Source organism: Chaetodon auriga, chromosome 8 (assembly GCF_051107435.1).
Source record: "Chaetodon auriga isolate fChaAug3 chromosome 8, fChaAug3.hap1, whole genome shotgun sequence".
In the NCBI taxonomy this organism is placed as follows: Eukaryota; Metazoa; Chordata; class Actinopteri; order Chaetodontiformes; family Chaetodontidae; genus Chaetodon; species Chaetodon auriga.
In genome coordinates, this window is record NC_135081.1 from 8740681 (window position 1) to 8757408 (window position 16728).

Sequence of the window (16728 nt, forward strand, 5' to 3'; positions counted from 1 at the left end):
TCTTGTGGCAAACTTAAAAAACAGAGGCCTTATGGTTAGTTGAAGCTACAAAGAGCTCAGTCATGCTAAAGTCTCTGTGAGGCTGCAGTTAGGCACAGCTTTGAGCTAAATGCTAATGCCAGTGTGCTAATGTGCTCACAACCAAAATGCTTACATGCTGATGTTTGGCAGATAATCTCTATCATGATATAAACTCAAGTTACTGCCATTTTTTGAGCAAAACACTAGCTAGATAAGCAACGTAACATTGATTGATACAAAGTGTGTTGCAGGAGCATCACTGAAATCTGCATGCCAGGACTCAATGAATTTTTTTTTTGCATGTTTCAGCGGTTATTTAGCAGTGTTTAGAAAATCCTCATGAGCATTCCCTGCTAATTCAAGTGCAGGGAGACTTGTAGTTGTGTCGTACAATTCCATTATCTTTAACAGCTCCCATAGTCTCAGAAGCAGCAAAACATCTGCACAAGCTTCTCATCTCCTCATTGCCTCATATCCATATATTAGTTGCTCTTTTATGCCCCAGTTTCACACTGCTGCTCACTTATTGACAAGCTCCTACTGTGATATTTATGTCACATATTTAATATGGACATGGGAATGATTATCAAATCCATAGTTGCCAAGAGTGTCCGCTCGGCCTTAAATAATGGATGAGCAAGGATGCGACTCAATTTGTGAGGCCGCACGAAAAGACAGGGCAAGTGCAGCCATCGACCTCCCCGCCCACCCCCATCGCTTTCTCCCCCTCCGGAACGTCATTATTCTGGTCGATCTTTTCTCCCCTCGCTTGACATCATTCAATGTAATCATCCTTCAATAAAAAACCTGCTTGTAATAAAAGGAACAACCCGGGTCAATACACAGAATATGGAGAAGGATGACCCTGTGTGAGGAGACAGCGTATAAATGGGCCTCTTTATCAAAGCGGATAGCCGCCTGGTGCCTTAACAGGAATTCGACCGTGGATGGAGTTATCATTACTGTTACCTTTTGTATCATCGGTGTTTGCGCTCTGTGAATATGAGGAAGAGTGATGGCTACATTAATGAATCAATGGGCTAATGAAGCAGCCATTGTGTTGGTTTATTGAAATACGCTGAGGAAAATTGAAGACTTCTGCAGCGTCTCGGCGCTGAATGCTCTGCTGTCATATTACTGGATTGCCACACTCACCCGTGGCAGAGGAAGAAATCAGAATCGGTATTTTCTAAAACACAGTGACTGGCATCTGTCATGTGCCGGCTGTGCATACTTGCATTATGTGCAGGGAAAGAAGAGCTGGAGTAAAGAAAAGAGCATAAAGGAAACGGAGGTCACACTTTTGTCACATGCTGTTCTTCGAGTACACACAAGCCGGTCTGGACTGAGGATGGTTCGAGGGTCAAATTAGCTGACAGGGTAATTTTGCAAGGACGACATGCAGAGCTGCTGATTATCCCTGAGCTAGCATCATTTTTGTTTATCAAAAAATGTTAATTGCCTGTTTTTACGAGTAGGAAAAGATTAAAAGTTAATAGGAGAGACTAAATAAACACAATGCAATTGCATGAGGCTGTAGAAGATGGTAATTAATTTGTGGCCACCCCTGAGCTAATTAGCTAATATAAAGCAGGAAAAAAGAAGTTAATGAGGCTTAATGCAACTGATACACTGAAAAAGTTCAGACTAATGAATTTATGAATGCGTGAGGAAATCAACTTCATGCACGCTCCAGTTTTCACGTTGCGAGGCACCTCCTGCAGATGGAAAACTTAGTCTGTGTAACTTGATCACCTTCGATGTGCAGTGTAAGAGTTTAGCACTATATAAAATGTCATAGCTCTGTCTGATGCAGTGTGTGAAAACTGAATCAGAAGTGCTGCTTCCATGCCGAGCGAGAGATGGTGGACCATAGGAGGGCCCATACCAGCCCAGCGGTGAGTTTGTTTTGTCAATCCTCAGGGTGTAGCTGGTCTGAGGATACAGAGGCTTGTAGATTGGGAGGTCTGGGGAGGTCAGTTTGCCTGCGGGACAGGGAGGAACGGAAAATAATAATCTGTGGGGCTCACGGTGAAGATGGTCCAGGGGGCTATGTCACAATGTCGGCTGTTACATGCTAATCCTCCCAGCCATCTAAACTACACCGCTCATATCCTCCACTGCATCCTGAGTGATCGGTGTGTCACGTCTTAGCATGTTCATCCCTGTAATATCTGTCGCCCCCCCCTTCACCTCTGATGTTCATTTTAAGAAACAGCTTATTATTTCACTTACTACTGTGCTGACCGCAGAGGACATTACTTACACTCAATAGGGTCACAATGGCATTTAATGTTGACACTATGGACTAAGGTTCATGGGTAATTTGAATGAAATTATAGGGCCATGATGAATCCTGCTAGTGAGTGGGAGCCAGAGCAGCGAGGTAATCAGGTAATTGCACCTTTCATAAATGTAATTTATCACAAAGGCAAAAGCCAGCAGAGGTAGTTGACTGGCTAGCACGCTCGCCATCTCTCTAGACTGACCTGCAAAGCTCTCACATGGTGACATATGTCTTTATGAGCTGTAGGGAAGCATAATGGGTGATAAGACAGAAATACCCCCATCAAAGCATCCCTGTCATATTACATAAATCAGCGCTCTAAATGGACATCTTCCCACACAGTTTGCTTTCTTGTTCATGGTTACAGCAGGCGATTTGTCAATCACACTTTGACGGAGCGGCACAGATGCTGTTAATGACGTTCATATAATAGATTTACAAGTGTCAAAGACTATATTACAGTGTCACAAACGGGAACCTGATGGATGAGCTCTACAGTACATAATCAGCGCAGACAGGGAGCATTTCGCACTTTTTATTTGAAGTTACTCAAAAAGAAATCTGTGCATTTATATAATGCTTCTATCCAAAGCAATTTTCAATTTACCTCTCATTCACCGGCTCACGTACACACACACTGATGGATACCAAAGGACTGTTCAACATGTGGACAGGAGGAGCTGGAGGCTGAACCAGCAACCCTGTGATTAGTGGACAGCCCGCTCACAGACAGCACCTCATAAGTTTATTTTCAGGTTACATGAAAGAACAGTTTGACATTTTGGGAAACGTCAAACTATTGTTGAACTATTCTCTATGCTCTTTCGTGTTGAGGAGACTGATACTATCTACTATCCATCCATTAGAAATGAGGCAAAAACTAGCTCAAAGGTAACAAAAACAGCACCTTGATGTGTACAAAAACAAACATACAAACAAAAAGTTGTGGTTTTATAGTTACTGTAGTGTGTTTTAGAGATCGTTTTTCTACCTTTGGACTGAGTCACTTCCAATCTTTATGCTAAGCTAAGGATTGTTTTTTATTTAGGGTAAAAAGGCCACATGCCAGGACATCAAGGCTATAGGTTTAAAATGTAATTCTAATTTCATGTAACAGTCGAATCCATTTCTAAAAACATTAATGCCTTTTTAATTAACAGTGTAACACAAATAAACCCACATTTTTTTAATCAAAAGAGTCTTTTATTTTAAATTCATATTGGAGAAGGTTTATGGTCATGCACATGTGCAGCTCTCAACAGAGATGAGAGGATAGTGAGATGGCTCACTTGTTTATTACTTCCATCATCAGCTCCAGAAAAAAAACAATATTTTATTCAAAATTAACAACTTTTAATGTTTTCTGGATTGAGTCTGGTGAGGTATAATTTTTGAGTATATATGATGACATATTTATATTACATATATGTGTGAAACAGACATATAGACTGTAGTTTTGTCATATTTTGTCATCTATCAGATTTACATAATGATTTGTTCTCTATGGGAAAACAGTCTACAAAATGGTAGTCCCTGAGTGAAACCCCTGTGGTTAAGAGCGAGGGCTCGGGGGAAAGCTAACGTCCTCTTACTGCCAACACTTGGTGAAAGTGAGTACAAAGATGCTGCTGGATCCCAAGTGAATGTGTGTTTAATTATCCAACTCAAAACTAACTTCGCTGTAGTGAATTTTTGGCTTTCTAAAATGGATCAAGTACAGGCACACAAAAGTAGACTCAGGTGCAATACCCAGTCCAAATCCAACCTTACTTTTGTAACGTAAGCTAACTTAGCTTTCATTACAAAATATAGTGGTTTGGTTACAGTTTAATAAAAGAGGGAAGGCATTTGCAGGTGTAAATGTTCATGCATGTAACATATTACTGTAGATTACATGCACATATACCATCTACCCAATGTAGTCTGTCCCATGTCAGCTGACACATCATAGTGAGAAGTCATGTGTTCACAAAGCACACATTTCCATTTTCAGAAATCAAGCTCATTTCATATAATTACCAGATAACGAGTTCCAAAGCTGCATTGCAAGAACAGTACAGTACGTCAATTTCCGGTGATGAAATTTGGGATTCAGCTGGTATCCTCATATTGTTTATTGTGTTGGCGAGTGGCAATAGCAATCTCAAGCAGAGTGCTTTTGGATGAACAAACATCGCTGTCGACTTAGCTCAGCTCAGATCTATATGAAACACTGGTATCCAGCCTGTTGAGAGGCATGTCGAAAGCTCAGTCACAACAATTTGTTCCCTAATTTGAAACTCTACAGATACATCCAAGGCTGATTCACACATAGCTGGACTGACAAGCAGGTACACATCATCAAAGAAGAAAAGGAGGACAAAGCAAAGCAAAATGAATAGAATCTATACATGTTGGAGAAATGATCCCTGTTTCATCCTCTGTAATAGCCTTTGGTGGACCGTCATGGAAAACACAGGAGGGAGATGACAAAGGCTTTGTTTATGGGTCAGAGACTCATTTCATAAAAGCCTCCTGCAGAAAACTGAAACATGATAGGTCAAATACAGGTCTAAATGCCTTTTCCAGTTTTCCTATTTTCCCATTTCAACATATCCGTCTGGTGTCCGTGCTCTCTCGCCTCTGTAATGGAAAACTATTGCAGAGGCATTTCTCCGTCAGCCGGGGTCAAGAGGTCATCACTGATGTCACTCTCAAAGTAACCAGTGGCAAATAGGTCCTGACATGTGCTCTCCAATGAGAGAATGAGACTGGACAGCTCCCCTGGCTTCCCGACTGATAAGCCATAGAAAAGAATATGTGAGGCTTGGAGCATCACGGCCACTGCTTCTGCCTTCTGACGGACTAATACCAGCTGCAGCATTAAGGCACAAATAACCACAGGGTGATCTGACGGAGAGGCGTGTTTTGTTTTTTTGTTTTTCTTTTTTTATTTCCCACGATGCAATATCGGTGTGATGAAATGAAAACATGGCTGTTTTGGTGTATTTTTTTAGTAACTTCTACATTTTTTTTAGTCAGCTTGTGCATGCATTTAACCGCCAAAGACTTCTGTATTACAAGAGATGTCGTTTCACCTCTCAGATTTGTGTTTGACTACATACAAGTGACACCCTTCCTCTTTCCTCCATCTCCTTCCCATCTTCGTCTCACGTGTTAGACCGAAGCAAATTCCTCTTGTTCGCTGTCAGATGCATGTCGTGTAGAGTGTGATTTGCTATTCACATCCCGGTCTAGTAGGGATTTCTACGGCTGTTTGTTCTATACAGGCGTGCAGTGCGTCGCCATGCAGCGTGACCGCTCACTCCCTGCCCTCGCTCCCCATCTTCAATCTCATCTGTTCTCCCGTCAGTGCAGAATATACTCTTGGAGTAGCATAGATTATGAAAAGGAAACATGGCAAGAGATAAAGTCTAAATCCTAAATCCGCATACATCCACCTGATATTTTAATGAGAGCTTTTTTTTTTTCCCCACCACTCCTTTCCAATCTCTATCTCTTCTCTCTCCACTCCGCTAGTCAAAGAAAGGATGACTGAATGAGCAGGAGACTGGCGTTTTCTGATAGAGTTACACCCCACAAATGGAGTCAATCAAGGGCCTGCTGAAAAAAAAATTCATTTTCTGACAGATGTGTCAGGAAGATTGTCAGGCCTCCATGACAACAAATCCATAGCACTAAAAAGAAAAAAAAAAAAAGGTGCAGGGGGATCGGGGGGTAGAAGAAAAAGAGCGGCGAGTTAAGGAGAAGCGAGAACCCTGACAAAGTGTAAAACAGGACTCCTCGGAGTGGATTCCCAGTCAATCAGAGCACTTACCTTTCAGCTGTCCATAACGCTATTTCATACCAATTATTACCCCCACTGAGCAGGTGACAGGCTTGTGTGGCGATGGCAGCGCCACGCAAACTCCCGGTAATCCCGAAATGACGGATTGGGAGGGAAGCCTTGCAGTGATTTGTGACAAAGTAACTGAACATAGACTTCTGTACTTAGAAACGTGAGAGCAGTTTGTCTTCATGCTTATGGTAACACTCTCCACTTTGATTTGATGCATGGGTTTTAGTCCTCCTCACCAATATACTCCCTCGGCTTACGGGCGCCATCACCATTCAAGTTCTAAATTGAAAAACTGCTGTAGGGTGTCCATTTGGTGTTTACTGTGTATTAATCGATAAAAGTGATGTTTTTGTCTGTGTTCTTTTATATCATCATAATTAACAGTAGCGTCACTGATTTCACTTTGTGGCTTCTTTTAATCCTTTGTTTTGTTGCACTTTTATTTGAATGCATCAAACCTCTCCAGTCTTGTTTCCGTAGAGCTGAAGCAGGCATATTCACAGACAGACCGTAAAGATGGTCGCTTTGTTTGACTGTTACCCATAAAACCCCCCAAACCCCTCTTGCTTGTAATTTTTTTCTGCCAAGCCCTAAAGTCTTAAAGCTTCCCACCTGTTATATTTCCTCCACATCAATATGTCACCTAGTTCCGCCACAGCAGGATGTCAGCTTAATGCAACACCAGGGTTAAGAAAACACCATCTTTGCCTGCTGACTGATCGCCTGTCGCCGCTCACACAAAAAGTTTAGAAATTTGATCCACCTGTCATCTCGCCCGCGATTATGAATCTCTTCCTCTAGCGGCTCCGAGGCCCATTCAGACGCAGTCTAGCTTGGCCTCGCTCAGCATTAGTTACATGGATGAGAGAGCAAACTTCAAATCACTCTGAGAGAGAAAGAACTCAGCTCATCTTAATGTAAACAACTGGGCCCAGTGGTGAGTGCACCGAAATGACACCAGGGTGGGTGGGACTGTCTTTTTAAAGTAAATCTTGTAATGAGATTTGACTTATAGGAGTCATACAGCGCTCTTAAAAAAAATCCCTGCGTTTCCTTGAAATGCGTGACACCAAATATAACAAATTAACACTGAAGCTGACATGGTTTTTTTTTTTTTTTTTGGGCCTGCTTCTGCCTTTGTGTTTGTTCCTTTTCATCCCCAGCAGACGACGGCAAACACGAGAAGAGAATATGTGTTTCTTTATCTCTAACCTCACAGTGAACTGCAGATGACCTTCTGAGTCAACTGCATTAGCTTTGGGGTGGTAGACTAAAGAGTGTGTATGTGTGTGCGTGTGTGCGTGTGTGTGCTTGGGGGGTGCGAGAAGAGAGACAGAGAGAGAGAGAGAGGGGGATTTTTCATGCTCTCCATTACAGTTGTTTAGGTTAGAGGGGTTAACTCAATGAGGCTAAGTAAGTTTGAACTGTGAATCACATCAGCAGACTTGCACATTCACTTATGCACAATTGCAAATGCACTCGGTAATCACATTACCTCTGCTTTGCCCTTATATAAACTGCAGGATTCAGGCAGATATTAAGAGGTCCTAAATTTATCATGCTGCTTCTTAAAAACCCTTATTATTTAGGCTTATTTGCAGGGAGAGGCTTCATTGCGTTAGTTAACTGATGGAAGGGCTCTACTTGCCCCCCAACGTTCTCCAAGCTGGTGTAGGGATTTGAGCTACCAACCTTGCAACCTCAAAGCCATGTGTCTGACATGCTTTCCTCAAACTGCCAAAGAAAATTCATTGTTTTCAGTTTTCAAACAGCTTTTCCTTCCCTTTTTCTCTTTTCCCAGATAGAGCCTGAGACTGATTTATTATAGATTTTCTGTGTTTTGATTGTTTTGCTGAGAAGCAGGATGGTAAGATAGGACTTCCAGCTGCTCTGGATGCTTGGGAGTCCTGGGAGTCCTGGCCCGGCTGCCCTCCCGGCTGGCCCAGCCAAGTGGGCATGCGCTGTTGTGGCCCGCGGCGGGGGGTTGATGAGGCTGCAGAGGCTGGGCCAGAGAGGCCACAGATGCCTTAAATGACTTGGCATGATGGGATAGCGAAGGGGCAGGAGCATGGTTCACGAGTAAATCATAACACTTTTTCAGTGATATGTGTCGTGATTGTTGTCGGAGTATAAAAAGAAACAAAAAAGAAAAACAACCACCAAATACACTCAGATGCGGTGGGAGAGTCACACTTGTGAGTTGCAAAATATTTGGTAGTAAGTGGTCTGTGTCATGTTTATACTTAGATTCAGTTTTCCAAGTAAGTCTTTGTTACATTTCCAGTACCCCTTCACATCTGTCTTCTCATAAAAGTGAGTTGAATTTTAAGCTTTTAAAAACTTTTTTTTTTTTTTTGATCCAATACTGTCAAATCTATCAATTTTAGTCTAAACTAAACAGGTGCTGAAAGGAGACTCATTCCTTTCTCCTGGACTCTTTCCCTTTGAACTAGGATGGTCCCAGTTAGTCTTGGCTGACTGTCTCAAACAAAGACGCCCCAGGAAGGGCTTCCAACCTGCACTTGATGCAAGCACTCATGATACCAGACCACCAGAAGGGCCCCCATTAGATGGTAATTCATGTGGAAGCTGTGGAACCCCAATATCATTATCGAGCAACCAACCTGCCAGCTTTTTGTTGTGCCACAGTCTGGTGTGAAGCACATTCTTTGACTTTGAGGGAAACAAATGTGTATTTTTTTTATTTCAAATTGGAAGTTTTGCATATTTTAAATGTAAAATATAGAGTGAACCTGCACAACAAATAACATGCTATTAATGCAAAACAGATCATTTCAGGAGTAATTTATTTTCCTGATCCTTCATGTCCTAATCATGGCCTTTTTTTTTTTCTTTTTCTTTTTCTTTTTTTTTTTTTTTTGATGTGCAACACTGGTCCATCAAGTTTTGTGGTAATCATTTTAAACCACAATCAATCCCACTTGCTCCCATTTACATAGCTCAGACTGCAGCTCACACATGTGTTATTAATACACGCTTTATAAACAGTGGCTTTGTGTGAGTCTGCACAAGTGAATTGTCTTGAGGGGGTTTTATGCTGTGACATACACTTGAATAGACAGATCATAGTAACCCCTGTGAATGGTAGTGCTTTCACACAGATTTACAACAAATTTTAAATTAGAAGTTCATGAGTGCACACCAGCACAGAACAGCTCACAGATATGCACTGTTCTTTGACTTTCTGCACGCTCCTCCACTTCCAAACACTCTCCTGTGACAGCGCTCAGGCACAGCAGCTCACACTGTGAAATGCAGGAAAAATGTAGGTGATCAGGTGGGGCCCGGGGAGAGAGAGAGACAGAGAGAAAAAAAAAAAAAGCCAAACTAGTCCCTTTAACTTTTTAAAGACTTTTCAGCATTTGTTCTGCACACTTACCTACGCAAACTCCAAGGGGCCACAGTGACTGGGGTCCCATTTCAGGCCCAGCGTGGAGCCGGAGAGCTCCTCAGCTGTAAAATGAGAGCGCCGGAGCGCAGTGTGAAAATGGATTAGCCTCGCTGAGATAAGGGGAGCCCTCAGCGAGCCATGCACGCCTTCAATGGGGAAAAAGAACTGCTGTACAAATTGTTTTTGGTACATTAAGTACCTGTTACTTTATTTCACAGATGGAAAACAATAACACAGGCTCTGGGGTTGGAACCACCGCTGCACTGAGGAATGTGAGAGGTTTAGCCCACCTAGCGCCCTCAGAGTTTGCCCCTTTTTCTTAATATGCAAAGTGATTTTCGTAAGGACTTTTGACTCAAGGAATTCAACGGATTGACAAACATAACATATGATGATAAATGACAAAGTGCTAGGTCGGCAGCCAAGAGCCTACTGAGGGAAATCATACTGAATATCAATGTTAATAAAAAATAAAATAAAAAAAGGCTGAATGTTCCCACTCAGCACACAGGGCAGGGATTTTTCATTAATAGGCCCGCTGCTGCACCAGGGCCCCCCAAATTAAATGAGTGTGTCAGATCCTGGATGATTTATACATTTGGACTGATCTAACAGCTCTGTGGAACAGCTATGACACCCTGACAAGCCAACAATGGATATGAAAAATGAGCCAATACCAAAGCACTAAATCTGAGACTTTCAAAGCCAAACGCACGCATACAATCGAAACCTCTAACATACTCGCAAGCATAATGAAAATAAAGTGAGGAAAAAAATCCCCATAAGATTCTCTGCGCAATTTTACCTAAATCATTCAGTGTTTATATGAATGGAGTGATGGAGACAAATTGGTCCGAGTGGAGAGTGGCAGTACTTTGCTTTTCTGATGTCTTTTTTTTTTTTTGTGGCTGCACGGAGAGCACATCACTTTACAGCTAAATGAGATATCAGGCCTATTGGTGAGCTTTGACTCAATAGGAAAATGTCAAATCAACTTAGCTCTATATAGGTGCTTTTCAAAATGCCTCAATTCTCCTTCTGCTTCTATCAAATTCAAAATACGTATGCAATTTATTGTTTATTTTTCCCTCCTTTTCTCTCTGGTAGGCTTGCTCAAAGAAAATGTTGAATGCTGCTCAGTGGCAGCAGAAACCAACCTTTCTCCAGTGACCAGAGCAGTGGCAAAAGCCCTGTTTATAATTATGTTGTGTGGAAGGCTAGTGGCCTTACTCACTTGTTAGATGAAGTGATAAAAACCAACATGATGGACTAAAGCATTTTTGCTTTTCTTAGTATTGTCCTTTTACCCCCTCATTCTCTGTCTGATGAAAAACTGCACTTGGTGTTCCTCAGAGCTCAGCAGATTTAGAGGAAACAATTACCAGTCCGGTGATCTCTGCTTCTCCAGTCCCGCCGATAAACACCCAGCGCCCTGAGGTATGGTCTGAAAATGATACAGTTTTAAACGGGTTAAATTTCATTGTTTCTCCCGACCTCCCCCTCCCCTCTCACCCCCCCCACCCCACCCTCTCTCCCTCTGAGGTTTTATTTCACAAAAGTGTGACCACATTTTTTTGTTGATGGGGGCAAAAAAGAGAGAAACAATAAAGAATATGAAAGGCCCATCTTCACAGAACATTAGACATCGCAAAACAACCCAAAGCCATGATCGGATATATCAAAACTGACAAGTAAAAGTTGATTGCTGAGTGTCTATTGATTGAGCTATATATCACGGGGAGAGCACAGCCTCGTAGTTGTCTTCACAATGCACCAAACCCTGCTGCAGAGCTTCAGTTAATGGTGATGGTCAGTGTAAAAACACAAAAATAGTCAGTATGTTACAGTTGGTAACTTTTACTGTTATTTACGCATTTAACAAGGAAACGTTGATGTTTTACCACTGAAAATGACCGTATCATAAATGCATACATTTTTTGGCATATGTGAGTCTATGCTGGTCGTGCTGTACAGGTCGAAATACTGTTTAGAATGTGCTGATGGATTTCTGAGTGTATCTATTTATGCAGCATGCAGAAGTATTTTACCAATATTGGGGTTTTAATGGTTGGGGGTTTTGACCTTCTCTTATATGAATCTCTGAAACAGCATCCAGACATTAGGTGTTGAAATTGGACAGTAATGGTTTGGCTTAAAACACGTATGTTAGTTATGTACATTAAGTTAGGTACAAAATAAACCACCCTTCAATTTTGGTTTCACAGGGCACACAAACCCCAAACTTCTGGGTGAAAGTCCTGTGTTTGACCCATACAACCATCCAAGCTTTCTCCATTTATACTATATTTGCTACACTACTATACCATGATTGACGAGTTGGGAGTGAGAAGGGGCTGTCTATAGAAATCTATCAGACTACCTTGCATGTTAAAAAATGGTGCTAAAGGGCTACCCTGTACCTTGAAAAGGAACCAGGCGTACATATGTCGTTGTGAGTTGTGAGTGAGAAGGGGTTTGCATGGCTTCACCTGGGCTAGAAAAAAACATGCTTCCATTTTACAGTCAAATTAGCAAATTAGCACATCCAGTTAGACTTTGGGTTAAAACTAACAACGCTGACTGCTGGCTTCACACAGGAAATGAAGCCTGGTCTTCTGTGTGACAGTCCTGTGTCTGACCCGTGCATCCACCTCCACCTCCTCCCTATGTGGTCACTGTAGCTCTTCGCCCTTCGCTCCTATCGTTATCGCCCCCTGCAGGTACTGCAAATGTGACAATGACACGCTATTCTCTCATGAATCGGCAGGTCTGTTACAAGCATTGGTATGAGACTGGGCTGCTAAAGGAACAAAATTCATCTACCAGCACCTGCACAGCTCACTAATTGACATGTGCTATCTTGTTTGTGTAAGAAGCCTGCTGGTGTTAGCGTATTTAATGCACATATGAGAGTGGTTTCAGTCCTTTCATGTAACTCTTGGTGAGGAAATAAGAATACTGTCAAAAACTATAACATGATCATTTGGAATGGGCCATGGTTAAGGTTGTGTGGTGTTGCTTCTAAAAATATAAACTTGTGTTATCAAAAATAACAAATTGCCAAATGAAGAATAAGAATTAGTAAGAAATCTTAATCAATTTTGACATTCTGACAAACAGACTGATAATGAAGGACAGAGTGAAGCAGCTGTAATGGTGAAGGATTTAAAGGTAAAGCAGCAGTGATTTATGGGTGGAAAAAGCAGTCAGGTCATGAGAAAGGTGAGAGCATTGGACGATGAGAACAGACAGAAGTGCATCTTCTGAATGTTTTCCAGATTCGATTTGACCGCATGACATTTACTTATGACAGGCACGCAGTTCTATGATCTTCTGTAATTTGTGTCTTTATCCCCCCACAAGTAAAACACAGAGACAGGGAAAAGAAGGGGATGAAAAATAGGAGGGATGCTGACAGCGAGTGAAACACTTGAGCTGTAGAGAAGGCCAAGTGTGCCGAACACAGCACAGCCCAGGAGTGATTGAATGATCCCATTCTGGGCTCTTTGTTAGACACTAGGCAGCGATGTATGAAGATTGATACACAAGTGCTAGACTCGGTTTGCTGGATCATCAAACGGATTGATATTATACTCCAGCCAAGGATGAAGACAAAGTAAGTGTTATCATACTCAATACTGGGGCTTGTCAGAGGCGGGAAATCATCCAGTGTCACTGGTTATAGGAGCATTTCGCAGACTGTCATGAGAATTTATCTGGGAGACGCGGCGCTCTATGGCAGCCTGCAGCTGACAGTGGAGGGCCCGGCTGTACCGTAAAGATCTTAGCTAAAGATTGAATTACAACATCGTGCACTGGACTACATTTATTTCACTACTATCATGTTAGTCCCCACAGACACTGTAAATCCCCGCTCTTCTTATCAAGTGGCCATTTATTGTCATTCAAATAACATTATTCATGGTGATATCATTATTTAGATAACATACGCATCACAAGAAATGATTTGTCTATCTGTTGTACAAGGGCTTCCTACATTACCCCTGAGGTTTCTCCAGGCTCCTCATTATTCCTGAGTCCTGGGAGCAGTCAGTGCAAAGTGCAGGTAGCAATAGATGTCTGTTTGGGGGCTCTATTGAGGGTGCTACACGTAGCTATTTAGCAAGATTATCACTGCATTAAACATGAAATAGTAGTATAGTAATTGCCATTTTTATAACATAATGGTCACTTCACTGAATTGAGTACATTTGGATTTGGTTTGGGATTTGGCTTAACTTCTTTACAGCTCAAGACAAGATCTGGGCCACTAGTAACACTGACTTTCTGCTCGCTTTTCTGGAATTCTTGTAATTACAGGTCATGGCATTAGTGACAGAGATGTGTTGGAAGTGAAAAATGACTTCAAACAGGTTCCTTTTTCCAATAAACAAAAGAGAAATCATTGAGCAGAAAAGTGTTGCAAGAGGAAGCAAATGTGGTTTCAATTTGAGAAACAAGTCTAGAGGTACAACACAGAGGTTGCACTGCTTTCATTTGACAGTGTTATGTAACAGATATGCATGCATCATCCTCTGACAGTCTGACATTAGTGGTGTAACGATTCAGATTAAACACTTTAATCATCTCTCACATGTAGAAACCAACCCTTCCTCTGTACAGAGCCATGAAAAGTAGTTTATTAACCTCAAGAATGGTGACTTCCACCAGCGCAAGGCCCGTTTCTCTTCATGTTCTCTAGTTTCTTTTTTGGACTGATTGAATTGAAATGATTAGCTCCGTGAAGAAATGTTCCTTCTATTTATTTGCAGTGATGGAAGAAGTATTCAAAGCACCAATGCCACAAATAATTGTTTGTGTTTTTTGCTGTTTTGTATGTATTGTCTCGTTGAGATTTGTGTATGTTAAAGGCCCATCAAAAAACACGCATTGCAATATAGTTAAGGCTATTTATCTGTGGTCTGTAAAAAAGAAACATTAAATGAATAAAAAGTTTTAAAAATACTCCATTATAATTGAAGTCATATATTCAAAATATGGCTTCAGTAAAAGTAAAGAAGTAAAGAATGTTCTTTATGTAGTATTAAAAGTAGAAGTACTCTTTATGCAGCCGAATGACACCTGTCAGTCATTGAATAACACAAAATGAATGATTATTAAAAGTTATTGTTGATTATCAATATCATTACTGCTACATTAATGTTTCAGAAGCCTTTTACTGTTGCACCTGCTGATATGCAAGAGTTTAGAGACTGTCAGATGGCTTAATCTCAAACAATCTATCATATTTTCTAAGATGCTAAATGTAATGGAGTAAAAAGTATTTTCTACAATGTTCTACAAAATTCTACAATGCACTGCTCACTATTTGAGTAATTAATTCCAGTCGGCCCATGGTGCTGCTACCAGAAGCTTCCTGATGCTGTTCTCTCAAGAGTTGGAGACACGGGGCAATATAAGTATGTGCTTCTCTCTATGGAGTGGTTTTATGCACACTGTAAAGCTGTCATTTATGTCTGTGCATACAGTGCCCTCACCATGTCGCCACGGGCTCTGTAAAAGCCGTGTATGGGAAACAGCAAGCCATGGCACTTATGGATATTTCTCTTTACATTCATCATTTTTACATGGACTCACTGGAAGCCGAGAGCTGTCAAAAAGAATTACTGCTTTTCATCTTCATATTGAAATACCAGAGGAGGTTGTTGTCCCGCTGCTGGTGTTATATCATTTCTGTTGTAATCATATAAAGTTACGCTACAGTTATCCCATCCATGCACAAAGGCAGACACAAACACACACACACACTCACACACACCAAGTCCGAGTGCGATGCTTGAGCCAAGAGGTGCTTGCTATGATTTGGCCTTGTTAAGCTGTTGACCCTGAAGAGAGAGAATTGCCTCTGTTAGGAAGCAGGCGCTCCGTGTGTGTGTGTGTGTGTGTGTGTGTGTGTGTGTGTGTGTGTGTACCATATACGGATGTCTGGTGGTGATGGGAGCAGGAGCAGGGTGCACTAGCTTTGAGTTAAGGGCTCTATCAAGGGACAAACTTCTCTGGCACCACAAAGCCACATGATCCATCTCCCTTTTTAGCTCGTGTCAGGACCATTTTATGTGATGATGATTTGATGCTTGGGCACTGGGCCTCCTTCTCCCCCTCTCAGATTGAGCTATGATAGTCAGAGCTGGGATCGCTGGGATCACTGAGCTGCTGGGCTCCAGCCATCAGAACACAGCAATGTGTCCCTTAGCTGCGGGAGCACACTGACAAATCCCCTTCCTATTGAATTCACCAATCCTACTGGGCTTCACAACTTCTCATGCAGAGATTGATATCTTTAAACGTGGCAAGTAGAATTGATTAATCTGCAGTTGAAAGGTCAAATTTATTATAAAAACTGCATTTTTTGTCTTGGTCTTTACACGAGATATGTTGACAGTTACAAAAAGATGCAGTAATGTTTTTGCCCGGAAGAGTGTGTGAATTCTTCAAATTTTAATCAATGTTATTGTATGATATTAAATTATATATAAAATTTAGAGATAAATATTTAACTTCAAATAAGCAATGAATACAATTATATATGTTAATGTATGAAATATTTTCTTTATTTCCATGAAAATTAAAATGAGCTCATTTTTAAGGTGTACAAGGACAAACAAAACAAACAAACAAACAAACAAAACGGGGACATGTGACATGGGACATGTGAGGCTGCTGTTGATGTGGGGAGAGAAAGCAGGTCTGACTCCACTGACAGGTGGGTCCTTGTCTTGTTTTCATGAATACCAGTGACGAGAGAGCCACATCTCACATGTCTGATGTTCGGAACGTGCAATACAACAATGGATGCACTGTCGGACATTGATGATATCTGTCCTCTACAAGCAACCAAAACCTGTCTGATAAGGTGTTAGCTGAGTAGTGTTAAGTCTGATTTGAGTTTGTCTGTTGGCTCAGTTTCCACAGCACCCACTTCAGGAACCACTGGAGTAAACTCCTAAGTGTGTGTTACATAGGGAATAGTGAATGATGGAGTGCTTCAGACACTGTCAAGGTATTAAAAGAATGATAATGGTGTATGTTATTCTGCCGTAGCAGGTGCAACAAAACCAACTGAGGGGTGAGGGGGATGTCTTATGGAAAGATGTTATGTGACATTAGTGAAAACACCTGTGTTGGTGGAATATGTGTGTGTGTAGAGAC